Below are 21951 nucleotides of genomic sequence, written 5' to 3'. Positions count from 1 at the left end.
ATCTGTAGTGAGAGTAGGAATCAGGTAGAGGAGACTCTGGAGAGGTGGAGATATGCTCTAGAGAGCAGAGGAATGAGGGTCAGCAGGGCTAAGACAGACTATATGTGTGTAAATGAGAGGGAGGATAGAGGAATGGTGAGGATGCAGGGAGTAGAGTTGGTAAAGGTGGACGAGTTTAAGTACTTGGGATCAACAGTTCAGAGTAATGGTGAATGTGGAAGAGAGGTGAAGAAGAGAGTACAGGCAGGGTGGAATGGGTGGAGAAAAGTGTCAGGAGTGATTTGTGACAGACGGGTACCAGTAAGAGTGAAAGGGAAGGTCTACAAGAGGGTAGTGAGACCAGCTATGTTATATGGGTTGGAGACAGTGGTATTGACAAAAAGGCAGGAGTCAGAGCTGGATGTGGCAGAGTTAAAGATGTTAAGATTTGCAATCGGTGTGACTAGGATGGATAGGATTAGGAATCAGTATATTAGAGGGTCAGCTCATGTTGGACAGTTTGGAGACAAAGCAAGAGAGACTAGATTGCGTTGGTTTGGGCATGTGCTGAGGAGGGATGATGGGTATATTGGGAAAAAGATGCTAAGGATGGAGCTGCCAGGTAAGAGGAATAGAGGAAGGCCTAAGATAAGGTTTATGGACGTGTTGAGAGAGGACATGCAGGCGGTTGGTGTGACAGAGCAAGATGCAGAGGATAGGAAGAAATGGAAAGAGATGATCCGCTGTGGCGACCCCTAACGGGAAAAGCCGAAAGAGAATGATGATATATATATATATATATATATATATATATATATATATATATATATAGAGAGAGAGAGAGAGAGAGTGATAAGGGTCAACCTTATTTTGTCGAAATGCCAAAGCATCAAATGTCACTTTGTCAATGCTCACAATATCTAAGCCACCCTTCAAAGAGTTACTAAGACTTTCCCATGGTAAGTAAGTGGTTGGGCAGAATGCTAAATTTTGCCCTTTTTCCAAATGTAGTGTGATCTCAGAGTTGGTATATTTAGTTAGGGTGGTTTTGGGGGTGCAGCCCCGCACATTGGAGAGTGTGGGGACGTAACCCCCATCTGGGTGGGTTAGGGATGATGTGGTTTATATTTTTTAGTTTTTATATATGTGTGTGTGTGTGTGTTTGTGTGTGAGTTGATGTGTCTGTGACACACCACAGATGTATCTATCAGTAAGAGTCCCTTGTATGACTTTATATACCTCACATTTTACTTGTGGTCAAATGAATGGATACATAAATAATGACTCGGAGATATATTTCTGCTCAGTATTGTGAGAACCATACGATGCAACACATGCACTCCTTTGCCCTCCCAACCTCTTAGCTCAGGAATCCATCCTTCCATCCTCAGCCTCTTTTCCCATTTCACACATGGGGTGAGGGTGTCACTTCAGCAGTAACAATCATCTTGAGCCAAGGTTTACACCGCTGGGAGGTTGGTCCTGCTATGGTAGTTCATTCACACCAGTCACTCATACACACGCTCTCACCTTAGGCCAGTTTAGAGTGTCCAATCCAGAATCAAAGACCAAAAATTAAGCACAGATTTAAAATACTGGTGTAGAGTCAATAAACCCTACATGGGGCTCTAAAACTGTGTGCATATTGTGTGTACCGCTTTGCATTCAGTAGTATACAATACTATATAATGTGCAGAGCCGTACAAACATGGTAAACATTGTGCCATGCTAATTCAGCATAAGCAGATGAATTGTATTCTAGTCAGCCAGTCCAAGATGGAGGAGCAATTCAACAAGCTAGAGTCAGTGATGGTTTTCCCTGTGAATTCCAAAACCTATTGGAATACAACCACAGAAACTAGGCTACATGGAAAGAATGTTAGGGGCTGCTGTTGCTGTTATTCATGTGCATGTGCAGCAGGCCCATGTCTATGTTGCTACTGCTGCTGCAAATAGACCACAATCAAGAAGGAGAAGGGTTTATAGAGCCCATTTAACTTTACATAATCTGCATGAGGTAGAAATTATAGAACACTACAGGGTGGATAGACACACAGTACAGGAACTCTGCAACCTCTGTCATCCTCAACTGAGCGCAAGGGCAAATGAAGGGCAACCAATACCAGTGGAGACTAAAGCATGTGTAGCACTTAGAATTTTAGGTCCAGGAACCTTCCAGATACCAACAAGGAACATGCTGGGGGGGGGTGGGGGTGTCTCAGGCATCAGCATCCAGGATCCTCTGTCAATTCCTGAATTCTATGCTGCAACATGCCAGTGAGTACAAATATTTTCCCTGTACACATGTGGAAATCAAAACACCACCCAGGGAACAGGGAATGGTGTATATAAATAGTAAGGGCTACTACTCTATTAACTGCCAGGCCAGGTGTAATGCTAAGGGAATCATTCTGGATGTGTGTGCTGGCAACCAAGGCAGGTACTACAACCGACTCACATATGTGGCACAACTCTAAACTGTATGGGATGTTTACTAGGGCGATGCAAGTTATTCACTGGAACCATGGCTTATAACGGCCATTAGAAATGCACACACACACACACAAACACACGCACACACACACACGCACACACACGCACACACACGCACACACACGCACACACGCACACACACACACACACACACACACACACACACACACACACACAGACCAACTGAAGAATGCCATAGCGAGGCACATGCTCAAACAAGAAATATTATAGAGCATGTATTTGGGCTGCTGAAGTCATGATTCCTGTGCCTAGCTACATTTGTTGGAGCCCTTCAATACAATCTGTGTACACATGCTGAAATATTCACCATCTGTGCCATAATCCACAAAATTATTCTGAGAAAATAGCTTCAGCAGGAACTGCAAGGGGAAGGGTCACATATCCCACCATCACTGGCAAGGTCACAACAGTTACACATAGGTGAGGAGTCAGAGGGGGAACCATCAGCAGCTGTGAGTGCAGGCAGACATAGATATGCATAAGATGGCCTCACACTGTCCAAGAGGCAATGGATACCACACACGCTGACCACCTAAGGGGATAAAACCTTCATCCTATGCACATACATACAGTAACATTGATGCCAGTCAACACTCACAACCTTTACTTACCCATGTAATGGCTGTGTCCTGCTAGATCAGACAGAGTCAGCCCTAAACTAAAACTGTTGAAACTGCTGGATTTCCAAGGTACTTATTGAACCTGAAATAGAAAAATAAATGTCTAAGAATATAAAAGAATGGCATATCCTTACGTACTGTTACTTGGTAAAGGAGGCAAGTATGAGGTGGGTGATTTTTACAGCAATTACGTCAAGATGTGACAGCACTCACTTATGTGAATGCACGTGCCCTCTATCAACTAATAAGCTTTACATCTAAAATGTTCAGATTTTCACTGATTGTCCACATTTTGTCCTCATATGTTTGTAATATCAAATCATTAAAGAGTGAATTTAGAAAATGACACATATTTCAATTTCAGACTTCATATCCTTCAGAGCAAACATAAAAAATAGTAATGCAAAACCTGCTATTCCACTAACTGTCTAAGTTTGTAAGACCACAGTGTTTAAAAACTCTCCCCATTGTTGGGCATTTGTCATGCTTCTGTTTATGTCTTGGTCCAGATTTGTTGGTCTAAGAGTTTGGCAGAGATGTACACATTACAAAAACCTGTACGAAAGCAGTACAATTTGCAAAAGAGCATCATAAAAACAGATATACTAAGCAGTATGTCAACTATGCAACCTGAGCATCAGACCAAAGACTTATGTATCCCTGAATCCAAAATTTAGAAAACAGGGATATGGCACAATTATCATCATTTGCACAGGGTGTTGTGTGGGGGAAGCAGGAGGCCCAGGTTGACATAAAAGGTAGTGAGTGTCTGTGAGTGAGTAAGAGAAACAGGCAGACATTTGGATAAAGTATCAAATAGCCACTGAGACAGAATGATCTTTAAGCCTGACTTACCCACGTAACTGTTATGTGTGTGTGTCTGTATGGGCACTCCAATTGGTGTGTGATTGTCTGCATGAACACAGCCAAGCACTGTGCTAGCTCTACTTACTGGTATGTCTGATAGGTGTGAGCCATGCATGGTACAGGTGACAGTTCATCATCATCAACCCCAACCCTGAGAACTGGCTCTGCCAGGAGTTGCAATAGCAAATTTATGCCCACAGTCAGATGCACTGCTGCTACCTTAATATGACTGATGTCTACTGGACAAGCTCTTCTCAAGAATACACCCAGAAACATGACCCCATGATCTGCCACCTCTGGGTGTGGACACCTCAACCACTGATGGAGCAGTGGAAGTAGTGCCACTATAGGAGTGTGATAGGGCATGGCCACATCGGCTGACAGATGATGTGGCTGACCTACACCCACACGGATGCCATCCCTCTCCCAGCAGACGTTCCACCACAGACACTGTCTGTTTCAACATGTCATTCATCTGATCCATTGAATCGGCAACATGGTAGTGGCAGTCACACATGTTAGCCTGTGCCACATATATTCAGCCCTAAGCATTTTCTCTGAGGCCTTATTGGAACATGTTTGTGCCTCCATGACAATCCTAAACATATGTTGAGTGACACCGAAAGACACACCTGGATCAGGTGCAGGATGGACAGCAGGCCTCCTCTGAACAACCCTAACAACCCTCCTGCGTGGCACCTTGCCCACACTTTAGCTATGGCTAGAATGAACAGGGCCAGAAGCTGTAGTAACCACACTACCTTGATAAAGTGTCTCACCCTCCATCTGTCCAATATCTGAGAGGCAACTGAAATGGGTTTGCTTAGGCCTACTGGCTGTTGCCAATAGAATTACAGGGGATGGATGAATATCATTCTCAGTGTCAGATTCATCATCTACATGCCCCAACTTTGCTTGTGTTTGGCCACCATCATCATCAGAGTCTACCGATACTCTGACATCAGGTGGTAAGAGCCCAACACTTCCATTGCCAGGATCATCTGCAGTAATAAGCAACAAACACAGGAAAAAAAATTGATAGCTACCCTACTACAGTTCAATATGTGCTAACAAAATAACACTAGTGCTACTACTTCAGATGGTACAGCAATACACACGCAGTCCTGATAACCACCTCACACTTACAGATAAATTAATATTTCTGTTAAATGCTCATCAGTACTGAAATAAAAATTTTGGTTTACCATGTGTAGACGATGCCATACTTGCTATGGAGGATGGTCTTGGAAGAAGTTAAGCAAAATGTAAAGACACTACAATTAAAATAATAGTAACACAGGGGGAAAATTTGGGGGCCTTTAAATGTCCAGTAACAGTACATTTAACTGAAACTTGGATGACACAACCACCAAGCCCATGTGTAATGAACCAGAATGTGTTACTAACTGTATCAATCTATAAGTAGTCCGCCCCCCCAAAAAATAATCTCTTAAACCAACTTAAGTATTGCTTTCAATATTTTACTATACAGAAAAAATTTTAAAATTTACATAGGTAAAGCTGCCTGGAAGCTCCTCCTGGGACATACTTGTCCTTCCTGAAACAGCAGCACCAACATCAATCACATGCTGTTGTGCACTTTCCACTGAGCTCTCTAGATCCCTGACAGTGAACAGGAACTCTTCATTTGGTGTCAGTGGTGGCTCTGAGGCAGTTCCCCAGTAGCCAGCTGTCCACATGTCACTGCAGCTGCTCTCCTCTGGGTTGATGAAATCATGTCAGTGGCCTAAGACACACCTGATCATTTATTCTGCTGGATCCCCCAACAGTGTTCACATTGTTCACTATCTGGTTCCAAATTTGCATTCTTCCAGACATATCCCCATGTACTTTCTCAAGCAGAAATGCACCCTTTTGCTGAAATGTTTGGACGGTCACTTCATTTTCAAAGTCTCTGAAGTGGGGGTTCTGGGTATTAGGACGTTTGGGTGCATTGTCCTAGGTGACATAAAACACAAAAGAATGATATTGCACATAAATATAACACAAAAAAGTCCTGCTTAGATATAACACATATTATTTGTTTTTCAATATTACCCACTGAAGAAACAGAAACTTTCAAGTTATTCAAATATAAAAAAGGGTTATGTGGTTGTAACATATCACAGTCACACACAAACCAAGGTTGATCCAAAACAAGGAGTAACAATAGCAAAGCACACCTCTGTAAAAACAGTTTGATTGTGCCAACACAGAAATGGAACATGGCTAACCCACTTCTAAAACAACAGTCAAATACAATTTTTGTGTCAAGCAAAGAAATAAAACATGAGTGAATTGTTTTGTGTGCTATCAAACAAACATCCCCAATAATGTGTGCACATTTACCACAGAACATTCATTTTTATGCAATTGCCAGTCACGTCTACCTGAGACCAGCACTATCCTAGAGGTGTCTATGGACCATCCTAGAAGGATAACATCCCTGTGTCATTGACAATATAGGAAGTTTATATTGCATTAAAATAACAATAGAAGAGTATAAAGGAAAACAATTCTAACGCTAACACTTGTGATGAAAGTTAATAAGGCTATTCATCTGATGAAGTAAAATGCCCTGATAAAAATGCCTATGCCTTCAATAAACATCTAAGAAGTTCATACTAACAAATGTAGCATTTGCTAATGCATATCTATCTATCTATATATTTTTTCCTAGTTACATGTGAGCAAATCCAGTATATAACTGAAAAATGCAACCATACCTTATAAAGATCAGTAGACTTCCATGCGGATAAATCCAAAGTAGTAGCAATGTTCTTCTGTGTTATCCACATACACAAGTCTCCTCACCTTCAGGTTACCTAGCTACATAGTTCCCTTTTTATAACTTAGATTCAGGCATGTGAGCACAGTGAAGATGTGAATGAAGTGCAAACTCATTAGAATTGCTGAATCCCAAATTCTTGGCTCCAGGTAGCAGAGCATCATGCAGGCACTCCCTCAGTGTTTGTTACTAATGTATTGCAACTGTGAATGATTACTAGTAGGGAGAAGGAAAACACAACAGTAATTCAGACTCCCTTACCTCCAGTGGGTGTGTCAGCCAGGTTAGATTTACAAAGTGTAGAAGTAATTGCATCAAGGTTTTAAATGTTAGTAAGCAACACACCTTTCACAGTTTCTGTTCAGTAATATCCAGCCTCCCCTGCATTTGTTGAAAACTGTATATTATTGCCATGTAATAGTCTCACGCATTTTAAAGACAATGATACAAAATGCCTTACAGATGGCATGTCTCAGATTACTGCTCAAATAAGAGAATAATTAACACAATATAAAGATAAGAAGAATGAACACAATACAAAGATAAGGCAGAGCTACATTTCTGCAAACAATAGCCATAAATGGGTTTTGATTACTCATTGCCCTACATCTGAAATCAACACATGTACAAACAACTCAGAAGTGTACAAGTGCCATATGTCTTGTCAATACTGTGGATGATTTTGAACTTGCTTGTATGCACAATGATTTTCATTCCTCCTGCAAAACTGTTACTGTGGCAAAGAGGGATACGACACCTTTACTCTGTTTTGTAGGCTCATTGGTGTGAGAGTGCAAATTCCAACTTGTGTAAAAAACTTTTCTGTGTACTAACATTTATTTTGTACTGTTGCTTATTTTAAATTGTTTTTAATATACCAGTATTTACATGTGTGTGGTTTAGCACAAACACACAAAATAGATAAGTACAATAAATGTCATGTAATGTACTTTTCTGATAACCAATACATGAACTACACCTGTGAATCATGTGTGTGTGTCTAGCACATCTACTAATTATGGTGATCCATACAGTATATATTATCTGTAGATGATGGTTCAAGTCCCACATTTGTCTTTTAAGGATGAAACCTAAGAAACACTGCTCACACAGATAAAATAAGTTTAGCTTTCCTTCTCACATTTACCTGTTGCTTACATCATGCAAATTTGGACTACTGGCCCACACATGAAGCAGACATCCTCAATTTCAAAAAGGATACATTATTGAATTTTTTGCTTTCCATCACATAAACCTGCTTAATGGTGTTGCACAGTGGTTAGCAACTTTCTCCAACACCTGTAGGCAGGAATAAGGCAGTAGACAATTTCAAAATAGATACAGTCTATCAAGTAGGTTGGGTGCCGTGAAATGGCAGTTAACATACAGAAGATAATGAAACTGGAAATATCCATCTGTTTAACTTTTCCTGTGGAAGCAGGTGTAAGTGTAGAGCTGCAATACAGCTGATCCTGGGTTCTAATATAGTATACTCCAAATATTCTTACTGTTGTTCCATTTTACTTTATATTAAAATTCACATGAAAAAAAATATTACACACTCCCAATTTTATTAAGGGTAATACACTCATATGGATCATTTGTGTGAGTGAGGTTATACTGACTAATATGTTTATGTAATGATAATTGTGTTCTCTGGCCTTGGATGATTTTCAGACTTCAGTAACAGTCATTTACACAGGGTTGTATAAACCAGGACCTTGTCAAGTCACACACATACTTTGTTAACCCCTCAGTCTGTCATATGTATTTATATGTGCATTATGAGTATGTCTGAGAAGCACTTCTTCTGTGGCAAGGATGAAAAATCAATGTAGTAGAAGAAAAAGTTTTGTCCCTTAAGCATAGGATTAAATCCCACATTATGAAAATTAATTTTATCAGTATGTAAAGCCACAAAAAAATATGTCAGGTCAAAAAATGTATGCCCCAGTACATGTCTGCTAAGTTAAATCACCTTAAACAACCCTCTAACTAATCTTCTCTGTTTGGCACTGTTGCCATCTGTTACTGTTGCACAAATGCAGCTGACATTATTGTTCAGGTTTGATCACTACCAGTAAATGTGATAACAGGCATTGGCAGGAAATCATTCTTAACTATTGCTGTTTTCCCTTGTCGGATATATATCTGTTGGTAGAAGAAGGGAAGGTACCCAATTTAAGGAGCAGAGGTGGGGTGTTTTGGAGTCCAGAATCTTTACTGGATTCCTTGTAAAGTTCCACAGCCAAAGGCTCTTGCAAGGGGACTTTACAGTCTGCGGCATGGAATAGCCTGACCAAGGCTGTATCCAGTGTGACTGGCATTCTAGGCACAGGAGAATAGTGTAGGCATCACTTTAATGACCTGAAAAGGCACAGGAGGGATACACTCAACCAGTGGCTGGATAAGCTCAAGACTGCTGACATCCCACAGTTGTGTAAGTATACTGATAAAGAGAATTTATAGTAGATAGAAAGCTGCATATAGGCAAGACTGGTATGCATAATGCTCTTCTCTTATTCTCTTCTCTTTATCCCCAAACCATTGCAAATATTATGGTGAATAGAGATGCCTATGCTGAGCATCTAAAGACACTGAGGGAAGCAAGGGGTATTTATGCAGCATGACAGAAGTATTATTTTAGATAAATTATTTATTTTCTATACAGTTGTAGTGAAGTAAGAATGCATATCCTAACTGTAAAAGCAAACATACATGCTTCAGTCTGTAGCACAAGCCAGTTGTAGGAGTCAAGTCTTACACTGTAGTCAGACATTGTGAGTTCAAATACCACAAGTAACAAATATGTAGTAAAATCCTTTTAAAAATATCTTACATAATTTTATTTTGACACAAGTGGCATAAATGCCCTGCTGTTAACTTAAGCTGTATAACTGGACCAAACATATGTGCAATATATGCACATTGCAAGGATTACTTTGAGCAGTACTTACTTATAGTTTGTAATTGTTAAGAAGTATACTTAAATGTGAAAGTTGAGATGAAATACTTTATTATTGTGATAATGAATTGCATGTCACATGTGGTGGTACTAATTTTATCGCTTTTTTCTTAGTTCAACTCTCTCTTTTTTTCCTATACATTGTCTAAAGGTTTCCTTGTCATCCATCTCTGACAAATCACAAAATGACTTACAGTGCACAAGGGGGGGGGGTAGGCCAACCCTCATGGCACAGCCTACTCCCACTCCACCAGCTCCTGCACAGATGCTCAGCACATCTGGGACCCAACCTGGCAGTAGTGCCCCCACCCCACTGCCCCTGCACTACCTGGACCCTATACATCAGGTAGCACTACCCTGGCAGCTGGTGCTATGGTACCCACTGGGAGTAGTGGTGGAGGTGGAGATTTTATCACCCACCAGGAAATGTCAGGGTCATGGGTGATGGAACCATAGAGCCAGGGGGAGGGGGAGTCCCCCCACTTTTGCAGCTGCAAGACCTGTCTGAAAAAATTAATGAAGTGGAGTTTTTAGGCTAACATGGATTAGCGTGCGGAGGTTAAACTAACTAAACTAGCTGTTCTTGTTCTCTAAATCTGTGTTACAGGAGTTATACTGCCACTGTGCTGCCAGACCCTGAATCATGCAGGTAATGAGAGATTTGTTCTTTTATTTACAGGACTTATGCTGCTCCCCTGTGTGTGCATGTGTGTGTGTGTGTGTGTGTGTGTGTGTGTGTGTGTGTGTGTGTGTGTGTGTGTGTGTGTGTGTGTGTGTGTCTATGTGCTTGTAAAATTCCCCAGTTAGGCATAACTGGTGGTTAGTGTTACTCAGACTCAAACAAGAGCCCGAATTCTCTACCCATATTACCACTAGTAATTTAGGGAGTTGAGTCCATAGCTTTCAACTGTCCAGATTTTCACAGAAGATTTGGCTCATACTTTTGGTCTGTTACTCTTAAAATTTGTGGTTTTCTGGCAAATCTGTGAGAACTGAATTCACTAAATAAAGATAGCCCTTTAAGTTTTAGACTTTCTATCTTTCAGGAAACACATGGTAACACAAACCACTTTATTTTAGCAACTTTCTAAGATTATACAAGCAATATTTAAAATGTGTCCCTGGTTTTGGGTATTTTACCCCCCCCAAATAAATTTTGGCTTTTTCCAGATTTCTTGTGCTGTGAAGTTGAGAGATTTAATTGAGTGTCAAGTGTATTTTACAAGGAGCTGAGAGCTTCAGGGGAAGAGAAGTTTAGTGCTTCTTACACTATGCTGCTTGCATTGTTAGTAGCACAACAGGTAGTATATTTGTTTTTGATGAAGAAGGCTGAGGGTTCTATTCCCACAGTATGCAGATGGGTCGCTGATACTGTACTGCATTGTACTTTAAAGAGAGTGGATGGTGCAGTCATATAAATGCCCTCTTTGGAGGAGTTACCTAGTAACTATGTTTCTGTTGTCAGTTTGCCATCCATTCCCCATTGCAAAATGACTAGCTTATCATTTTTTTAATGTAGCATAGGCAATTTATTCTTCAAGGCAACAGGTACTTTATTTGTAGATGAAACAATGAAATATACAGTTGTTTGCTAGCAGCAACATCTTCATTAGTTACAGATGCCTTTAATATGGAATTATTTAGCTACTTACTTCTGCAGAGATTTTGCATATTTACTGATACTGGTGGATTGTAACGAGAGAAGTTTGAGTGGCCTTTTATGGTTGACATTTTCTAAATGGGTAGTTTTGTCATTATTGGTTCATACATTTTGTTTCATTGCTTACTAGAAGACTGTTCCAAACTACAAATTTAAAACACATTCTAACAAATGGTGCTGTATTATACAAGGAATATCATTTTTATTAACCTATTTGTATTAATCAGGAAGGTGAATCAAATAATGCATACATATATGCTTGCTCATAGGATGCAGGAGATCAAAATAGGGGAAGAGACCAGTCACCAATGGAGTCCCCAGGCTCGGTGCTGAGACTTTTTCTGTTTGGCATATACACCTCAAAAGTATAAGGAAATACCAAAGGGCCGACTAAGTTTGAGATGACTGCAAGCTAGGGGCAGTTATTGAGTCTCCAAATGACTCAACCATCATGCAGGAAGTTTTGTCCCAAACAATAACTGGTGCCAGAATCATGAATTGAAACTAAACTCCAAGAAATACATTATCATATTCTTTGGGAAGTCATCTACTCCAGGGAACTGCCAAATTGACAATGCTCCCTGAGAACTGAGCCAGTTGTTTGGCAGTTGGGAAAATTGTGTATACAGTGACCTAACTTATGACCAACATGTGCTTAGAGTCATAAGAAAGTCTTTCTATATTGCACAGCTTATAAACAAATTGATTTTGACTAGATGTAGTCTGGACTAGATCTATTGTCCTCCTTTACAAAGCTCTCATTAGGTTAATCATTTTGTATAATGCCCGCATTGGCATGTATCTGTCCAGACCCATGCAACAATTGGAATATCCACAGAGATACCTTACTAAAAGTATACAAGTCCTAAACAATAGGTTTTGCATGGACCGCCTCAAAAATTTATGACTATACTCAGTATCCTACAGAGTGCTTAGAGGTGGCATGTTTGGCATACAAAGCATCCTGTGACCTAGTACAGATGGACCTACTGAACATCAGCAAATCAAATGACATCAGAAATAGTCAGTCCAGGTATCTAAACTGAATGTTGAGGAGAGATGGATATATATCACAGAGGCTACCACTGTTTGAGAACAGACTATCCATTCAAGTAAAACAAAGCCCATTCCTGCCCATATTCAAATACAAATTGGATCTAAGGATGGGCAATAGAAAATGTACTCCAGGATTGCCTCTCATGCCACTAATGGATAAATACAGTTCCTCAATGCTGCATCCCTTACATGGGTCTCCTCAAATTATCTATTTTATTATCACATTTATTCTCACTATGGCTAATATACAATTATAACTCATGGGATAGGTAAGACCAATCAGGAAATGTTAATTCAAGAACCAAAAGTTAATTGGCTAAGCTTAAAATGTCCTCCAAGTGAACCTATATTGTGGCAGTAAATAGTTTTAAAAAGTTGCCCTTTTTAGATCACTAAGTGCCCCTCTCACCCTCCACCCTGCCCCAGTCTTCAACAGCTTCCAGTGCCTCTGGTCAGGGTTGGTGAGTAGGGTCATGCACAGCACCACTGTTGCATGCCTATGTTGATAGGGAGGCTGCTCTCACTTATGGTCTATAGGAGAAGATGCCAAGCACTCCAACAGCCAGTGGGGTAGGGGACAGTGATGACAGTCCTGCAGGTGATGACTAGATTCTCTGTGTCCCCATGTTTGATGGGCAGGGACATCTGTTAGCCCTTCCCTAGCCCTGCTCATGATGGCCCCGACCTGTCTTGTCTCTTACTGTCCCCATGTCTTGCCTTGTTTTCCTGTTTGTTTGCATCTGCTTCCTCATCTACCCTACTTACCTGACTCAGAAATACCTACGTCCCTTACCCAACATTCCTCTCTTGCTAAAGTAAAAACAATTAACACCTTTCCCACCAAAAAATATTTATTACATACATAAATAACAAATATTTTCTTATATACTATGCACATCTTTATAATTACAATACACATTCAGATTTTCCAGTAACTGTAGTAATGTGGACAGCTGTTTGCAAATAGTTTGTGAGCCTGTCTTTTTAAGGTATACCTGCACATTGGGAGCACAACAGAAAATTCTACAGTTTGTACACTCTTCAATGTGGTAACATGCAGATCTTGACAGTTCGACATGGCTAGGTATCCATTTCAGACAGGCTTCCCAACATCTTCTGTCAAACATCCATTGATGATGACATCCATTATAAGTTTTCCTGCACCCTTGCAAAAGTCAGACTTGTGCCATGGAACTTGCATTAAGTACTGAGTTCTTCAGTCTGTGAACTTAAGTAGGGGTTCTAATTTCACTGCAGTCAACTTGTGTGTGTGTGTGTGTTTGTGTGTGTGTGTGTGTGTGTGTGTGTGTGTCTAGTCTGGAGACTATAACAGTGTATCCTGCAGTCATTACTACAATCCCATGCAGTGCCAATAGTTTGACAGTTGGACATGCCTACACATCCATTTCATTCAGCCCTCACATCCATTGATGATGTCATCCACTATAAACTGTCTTGCAGCTTTATAAAAAATCAGCCTTCTGTGATGGTGCTTATTTTAAGAATTGAGTTCTCTGGCTGTATACTTTGTGAGGTAGGAGTTCTAATCTCACTGCAGTCAACTGGTGTATGTATGTCTGTTCACTTGGTTGACATTAGAGCATTTTACACCAGCATGCGGGTTATTGCTATTACCATCTTTTCGTCACCAGACGCCACTGATAAGGTGTTGTCCGACGCATTCCAAATTAAACTTGTTCTGTGGTTCTTGCATTAAATGTGGAGAGCTCTAGTTGGTGTACTTAGGAAGAGGTTCTGTTCTCACTGCAGTCAATTGGTGTGTATGTGTGTGTTTGTGTGTATGTGTGTGTGTGTGTGTGTGTGTGTATGTGTGTGTGTGTGTGTGTGTGTGTGTGTGTGTGTGTGTGTGTGTGTGTGTGTGTGTGTGGATTTGATTGACATAAGAAAGAGCATTTTACACCAGTATGTTGGACACTGATACTGCAATTTTATCCTCACCAGACACTGCTGATGTCATCACTTAAAAGGTGTTGTCTGACACTCTCCAAGTCAGACATGTGCTGTGGCACTTCTGCTAAATATGGAGGTCTCTAGTCATTTTACAGAGATAGCTGTGTGTGTGTGTGTGTGTGTGTGTGTGTGTGTGTGTGTGTGTGTGTGTGTGTGTGTGTGTGTGTGTGTGTGTGCGTGTGTGCGTGTGTGTGTGTTTTCATTTGGTTAACATTAAAGAAAGAATTTTACACCAGCATTTGGGATACTCCTATTACATCTTCCTCTCAACTAACTCTGCTGTTGTTCTCAGCTATACCTGTCTCTCAAGCATGTTCTGTTAATGTCACAGGTTAGGTTAAGATCCTAACATGAGTGACTGTTATGCCATTAGATATGTTGATGTGCAGCATTCCCATCAGAGCAGTGTCAGAGACTGTCCTGTAGGTCAGGCACAAGTCACTTAAAAGCAACCTATAAGATACAAAGTACAGTGACAGTGCTTTCAGTCTATCCGTGTACATCATGGCATGGTTGGTAGTCTCTGTCTTGCTTAGAAACACCTGTGGTCTTTCCAGCTGCTGCAGGTGTCAGGTGAGATACATGCAAAAGTGAGCATTGTACTCTATTAGTGGTCCGATGAATGTTGAGTAGAGTGGTGTTATAACATCATCACACCTAGATGAGATACCCTGACTTATGAAGTGCATGATATAGAAGGCTTTCCTTACCACTGTGGAAATATGGTGGTTGAACTTTAGAATGCTATCTACCTGTGTTCCCAGGTCTTGAAACACTGGGTTTGAGCTTAGGGTGGCTGTTGTCAATACTGTAATTAATAGGGAATTCCACTTTGCAAAAGGCAATAATAATGGTACTTATTTGTGTATAGTTTTAGACCATGTGGCTTAGGCACCAATCATTTGTCTGTATTAGCCCCTCCTGTAATATGTTAACATTTCTGGGTGGCTCAATGATTGTACCCAAGTCACAATCATTAGCAAACGTGGTAAGTCAAAAGCCATCTAATTTAGTCTGGATTTCCAAAAAATAGATTCCAAACAGTAAAGGGCCCAGCTCAGATCCTTGTGGTATGCCACTGGTGATGGCTATACTGGTAGATGCTCAGTCATCAACTTTGACAGTGATATAAGGTTTAATCCCCAGCTGGGAGAGTTTATCAATGATACCTGAGTTGGGGATTGTGTCAAAATCCTTGGCCAGATCAAGATAGGTGGTATGCACTATCATACCTTCATCTAGGGCTTTGGTGACTTTCTTGAAGAAGTATACCAGGTTTAATAAGCATGATCTACCCTTAACAAAGTCAAACTGGGTAGGTTCTTGTAGACATATGCCTCAACTTGGAAACATTAAAAATCTGGACAAAGGCCCATGAAAAATAGGTACAAATCTGTATGTTGATTAACATACAATTTGCTTACATAATTATGTAACCCCACCCACTCCAATGGAACTGTGGGATACCAACTTTCAAATGCAAACTGAAAAACAGCCAACCAAAATATGGCCCCCCAACCCTGTAGTTAATGGTAACCATTTTCTAGAATGTATAGCAATGATGTTCACTAAGAAGGTAGAAGATGATTAACCTTAGGATTTTGTTTTTGGTGACTTGCAGTATGTAGGTTTTGTGGTAAAAGTAGGGCATTTACTGGTAGGCAATATTCTAATCTTAGAAAAATAATACAGTTTGCCAAGTCATTCTCTGTGGCCTACTGATCAGTGGCGTGGCTAGAGTTTTTGCCACCCGAGGCTGTTTTTGAGTTTGCTGCCCTTACCTCCTCACAAAATCATGGTCAAATGGGGCCCCCTATACACAGCCCTCCACCCTGCAGCCATTGTAATGTCCCATTACTTGGCTATTTTGACTCAATTACCATAAACACTGTAATGTGCAAACTGTTTTACTTCTACAGTGATTATTTGGATTTCATTTAAAACTTTTATTTTACATTTTATAGCAAAAACACTAATAGACATCTGATAAACAAAGCAATACAGTCACACAATGAAAATAGACTTAGCATTAAAACTCCTCTGCCCTTGAAATTTACATTCACTTAAACAGACTTGAAACCCACATTCAAAGAAAATGCATCTGGCCAGTGTTGGATAAAGATTATCTTTGGGCTGTTTTCAAATCATAGCCCCCTTGTACATGAAATATACATGTGTTCAATGATGCACCTTCCTGATTGTATTAAATTATATTCCTTGTATATAACACAGAATGTCTTTGGCTAACGAAATTCTCAGATGACTGCAAACTAGAAGCCATAATCGAAACTCCTAACGATGTGGACATCCTACAAAAAGGCCTCACTGAGACAGATGCTTGGTGTTAAAGCCATGGTCTCAAGCTCAATGCCAAAAAGTGCATTGTCATCCCCTTTGGTAAAAACTCTGTACCCTTGAACTACCACATAGGCGGTAGTCAACACCAAAAGTGTGATAAGTGACCTTGGGACACAGGTGGACAGTAGTCTCTCCTTTGATAATTACATCACCACAGTGGTCAGGAAATCCTTCTACGTAGCACACCTAATCACAAAAGGTTTCTCATCCAGAAAAAAAAGAGGTCATTGTTCCCCTCTACTCATCCATCATTAGACCCATTATAGAGTACAATGCCCCTTTTGGTATGTACCTCACAAGACATCTACAACAACTGGAAAGGCTGCAAAAATACCTTACAAAGAGGATTACTGGCCTCAAACAGATGCCTTATGCAGATCATCTAAAAAAACTCCAGCTTTACTCCATCGCATATTGCCTACTCAGAGGTGATCTCTGCCTAACATACAAAGCTATGTCAAACCCAGAGCTGTTGGACATTCTCCACTTAAAGAAATCCCAATCCCTCCGAGCTACACACTCTAGGGACCTACAGCTTGTCACCACAATAAACAGAACATGCTGGAGGGATAGATTCCTGTCCCAGAGGCTTTCCATACTCTGGAACAGACTACCTATCTATGTCAAACAGAGCTCCTCATTAGCACTCTTCAAGAAAAATCTTGATGATTGGATGGGTAATAGGAAATTCTCCCCGGGGATCACTTCTGTGGTTCTGCTTGACAAGGGCACAGGAAAATTATTTTCTTGGGTGGCGAAAGCCAGGGTACCTTTTTGACTAGGCTTGTATAGGCCCTAAGGCCAATAACCTAGTACCTACCTATGAACCTATGAATACAGCACACTTATTAGAGTGAGTTTTAAATTTATTGTTTTGAACATTTTTCCAGTAAGCAATGAAACAAAATGCATGAACCAGTAATGACAAAAATGCTCAAATCAGAACATTTCCATCATAAAAGTCTACTTAGACTTTGACAACCCACCAGTATCAGTAAATATGCACAATCTCTACAGAAGTAAAAGTCATCTAAATAATTCCAGATTAAAGCGATTTGTAACTAGTGAACAGGTTATGGTTAGCAAACTGATAACAGGTTCGTAGTTACTAGGTATCTCCACCAAAGAAGACATTATCAGGACTGCAGCATCCACCTCCTTTAAAAGTACAACACAGTACAGTATCAGCCATCCATCCACATACTGTGGGAGTAGAACCCACAACCTTCTGCATCAAAAGCAAGTATTTTACCTGCTGTGCTACTAACAACAAACACAACCCAACTTGGCACAAGCAACACTAAACTTCCCTCCCCCTGAAGAACTAGGCAGCACAAGAAATCTGGAAAAAGCCAACAATTATTGGGGGAGGACAAAGGCCCAAAAGCAGGGACTCATTTTAAATATTGCTTGTATAGTCTTAGAAAAGTTGCTATAATAAAATGTTTTGTGTTAACACGCACTTCCTGAAAGATAGGAAGACTGAAACTTAAATGGCTATCATTATTTAGTGAATTCAGTTCTCACTGATTTGCCCGAAAACCACAAATTTTAAGAGGAACAGACCACAAGTTTGAGCCAAACATTCCAGACATAAGTGGTGGTATGGGTAGAGAATTTAGGCTCTTGCTATCTGCACCTAAGGTACAGGGATTGAGTCTGGGTAACTCTTAACTACTAGTTATATCTACCTGGGCATTTCACTCACAAACACACACACACACACACACACACACACACACACACACACAGTCTGTGCACTGCCAAGTACAAATGCTGTTCTGCTTACTTAAAAGAACTAAGTACAAATAAATCTACCTGAAGGAAGAAAGATGTGCTATGTGCTGCTGTGCACTGTGGAAAGTTAAATTATGACTCGGCATTCTGACAGGCTGTTGAAGCTGGCACATGCATGCCGTGCATGTGATAATGTCAGGGAAAACTCGTCCAAAAAAAAAAATGGGGAATTCAGAAATTAAAGGGGCCACTAAGGAAATCATGGCACCCCAATATTTTTCCTCAAAACTGGTATTTACTGAGGAATTTGGTACAGTTGAGAGGTATACTTGTAGATCATTGTCTTTTTATATACCTTTAAGAAGCTATCTAAGGACTTGCACAAGTGAATAAATACTGAGCATGTGCAAGGTAGACTGCATTTTGTAGTTAGCCATTGAGATGTAAGCATGCATGTATGTAAGGTTTGTTTGTTAGCCAGTTTATTTCTATTTTATGATGCTGCTATCCATCCTGATGTGTTTCTACTTATTAAAGCATCTAAATGAAATACCCTGCCTGCTTGTCATCTATGTGAGAGGGAGAGACAAGCAACATGGTGTCAGAAGAGGGATGTCTAAAGGACATGAAGTTAGAGGCGGCATGGCTAAAATGACTTAAGGTACTTGCTAGGAATTGGAGGAATATATAAGAGTGAATCATATTTAATATGTGCAAAACATTGTAAAACAGGTCAAAAACAAATTTCAGGTATTAAACTTGCTGAGCACTATTTCTTTTTCATATAATATGAAATTAGGCATACAAAACATTCTAAATGACATTTATATAAACAGATATGTATGGAATTGATAAAATATTTGAATTTCTATGGAAAATGTTTGAAATAAAGTCCGAATTGCATACAACGAATAAAATAAGGGGAAATGACCGCATTTTTTGCAAAGCATGTAGTTGTCATATAAAGCAAAGATATCTGAGTTATCAGAAGTGTATAAAGTGTTTGTATGTTTGCGCAGTGTTACAGTAAAGCTATTTCACAGAAGTACAGCCATTACATGGCATATTTGATGGAATACAGCCATTACAGAGCATACTTCTTATTGCTAAGATTTTATTGTGCAATTAAATGTTATTATAAGCTAACAGCACAGTTTGTTCATCCATAATTACGGGGGCCATATTTTTAGTGTGTTTGTGTATACTTTGTGGGCATGGCAGACAGATTTTGAAAACCCAGTGCACTTGTGTTTGACAGTAATATTGCTGAGAATGGGAGAGTGTTTGAGCAAGAGTATGACATTTTCATACAGGCTGCATTTTCTGATAAAGATGACCATACAAAGGCATTTATTCTACTTAATTTAGCTGGGTCAGAATTCATAGAAAGGGAATGTTCATTTGTGTATGCACCTGCTATCTATACAGGAGAGGGGGAAACTGTCATATTGTTGAAATGGCTGAGTGAAGGGAGGACCCTGAGTGCTTAAAACATAAATTTAGAGAAATGTGTAACCCAGACAAATGTTACAATTGGAAGGTACTTATTTTACACACGGGATCAAAAGCCTGGTGAAACTTTTGCAGCATATATAACTGACCTTAGGAATAAAGCTAAAATGTGCAGATTTGGTGATTTAAGGGATGAGTTGATAAAAGACAGACTTGCATGTGGTATTAAAAATGATGTTATGACAGAGATTTTGCTTCGTGACAGTGATTTAACTTTGAATAAGGCCATTGAGATTTGTCAGATATATGAGCTCACAGAAAAGCACACAAATATGCTTACACATGAGAGCAACTCTAGAAGGCACAGTGATAAGGCTCATGTTGATACTATCCACCACGTAGTTAAAAGAAACAGGCCCAAGCAAATGGTAGCAACTCTAGCCCCTGCAGCAATCACTGGTAAACCCCAGAGCTTTCTAACAAATTCCAGAGTTTGCACAGTCTCAGTGAAACATAAGATTGAGTCAGCAAACTCAAAGCATGGGCCCCCACCTAGTTTTATTGCCAACTGTTGCAATGTGGTGGAAGTCATGAATCTAAAAGAGAAATGTTTAGCTTTTGGTCAACAATGCCATAAATGTAACAAACTGAATCAATTCAAAAGGTTTTGTAAATCAAAAGGCCCACATTCTTTTATTAAAAGGGAACATTTTAAGGAATGAGTTGATCATTTAGAGAGCTGCAACCTTACTCTTCATGTTGATGGTGTGTCAGTGCTTCATGAAACTGTCAATGCAGTAGATTTAAGGGCAAAGAATGAAGCATTTTGTACTACTCAGATAAATGGCAAACCCATTCAGCTCAAAGTTTATACAGGTTCCAAGTGCAATGTTACATTAGCAGAAACATTTGCAAGAGCATGTCATGGTGAAAGGCTTGATGTAGCAAGGTGTGCGAAGCTTGTTGCTTATGGAGGCGAAGAAATTCAGACCGAAGGCTCAGTAGTGCTTTCATGTTACTCTGCTGGAAGAAGCTGCAAATTATTATTTTATGTAGTCAAGATGCACATCCAGTCATTATTAGGGCTCAGAGATACTTTGAAAATGGGACTGCTTTCATTTAACAAGAAAGTCCACAAAGTTAGTTTAAAAGACCACTACTCTAATTTTGTCCAGTATATTTTTTCTACCTATGCTGATTTCTTTGAATACAAATTAGGCAAACTTCCAGTTGTACTCCATGAAGTTAGACTAATAGCCGTGCAGGACAGTGTCAAATCTGAGTTGCGTCAAGGTGTGATTTGTCCAGTTGAAACTCCAACTGAATGGGTATCTTCCATGGTGGTTGCTCATACGAAAAGTGCAGATGATATCAGAATATGTATTGATCCATGAGATTTGAACAAAGCATTAAAAAGACATCATCAACCTATGCTCACAGTCAAAGAAGCCACAGCCTTAATGCCAAATGCCACTATTTTTTTCTGTCTTAGATGCAAAGAGCTCATTTTGGCAAATTCAGCCTGACAAAAAAATCATCATTGCTCACTACATTTAGTACTCCTTTTGACAGGTACAGATTTTTGAGAATGCCATTTGGGATAAATTCTGCAAGTGAAGTCTTTCAGGGTGCAATGGAACAATTTTTTTCTTGGTATCCTTGTGCTATTATAGTTGATGACATATTAGTAGGTCATAATGAAGCAGAGCATGGCAGAAACCTCAGAAAAGTTCTAGAAAAGGCATGTCAAGTGAATCTTAAGCTCATTCCACACAAATGCAAATTCAGGCTGCAAGAAGTTGCTTATTTATTTATTTATTTATTTATTTGCATTTGTTAACCGGGTTGGTCCAGCTGGGTAAGAATTACCCTTTTTCAGTGGAAACCCGAGGGGAAAAGCCCCAAACAGACATACAAATACATACGAATAGAGACAAATTAACAATATTACAGAGGAAAACAATATTATGGGTACAATGGATAA

Source organism: Protopterus annectens, chromosome 11.part0 (genome assembly GCF_019279795.1).
Source record: "Protopterus annectens isolate FY-2018-M chromosome 11.part0, PAN1.0, whole genome shotgun sequence".
NCBI lineage: Eukaryota > Metazoa > Chordata > Ceratodontiformes > Protopteridae > Protopterus > Protopterus annectens.
Note: the sequence above shows the minus strand (reverse complement) of the source record.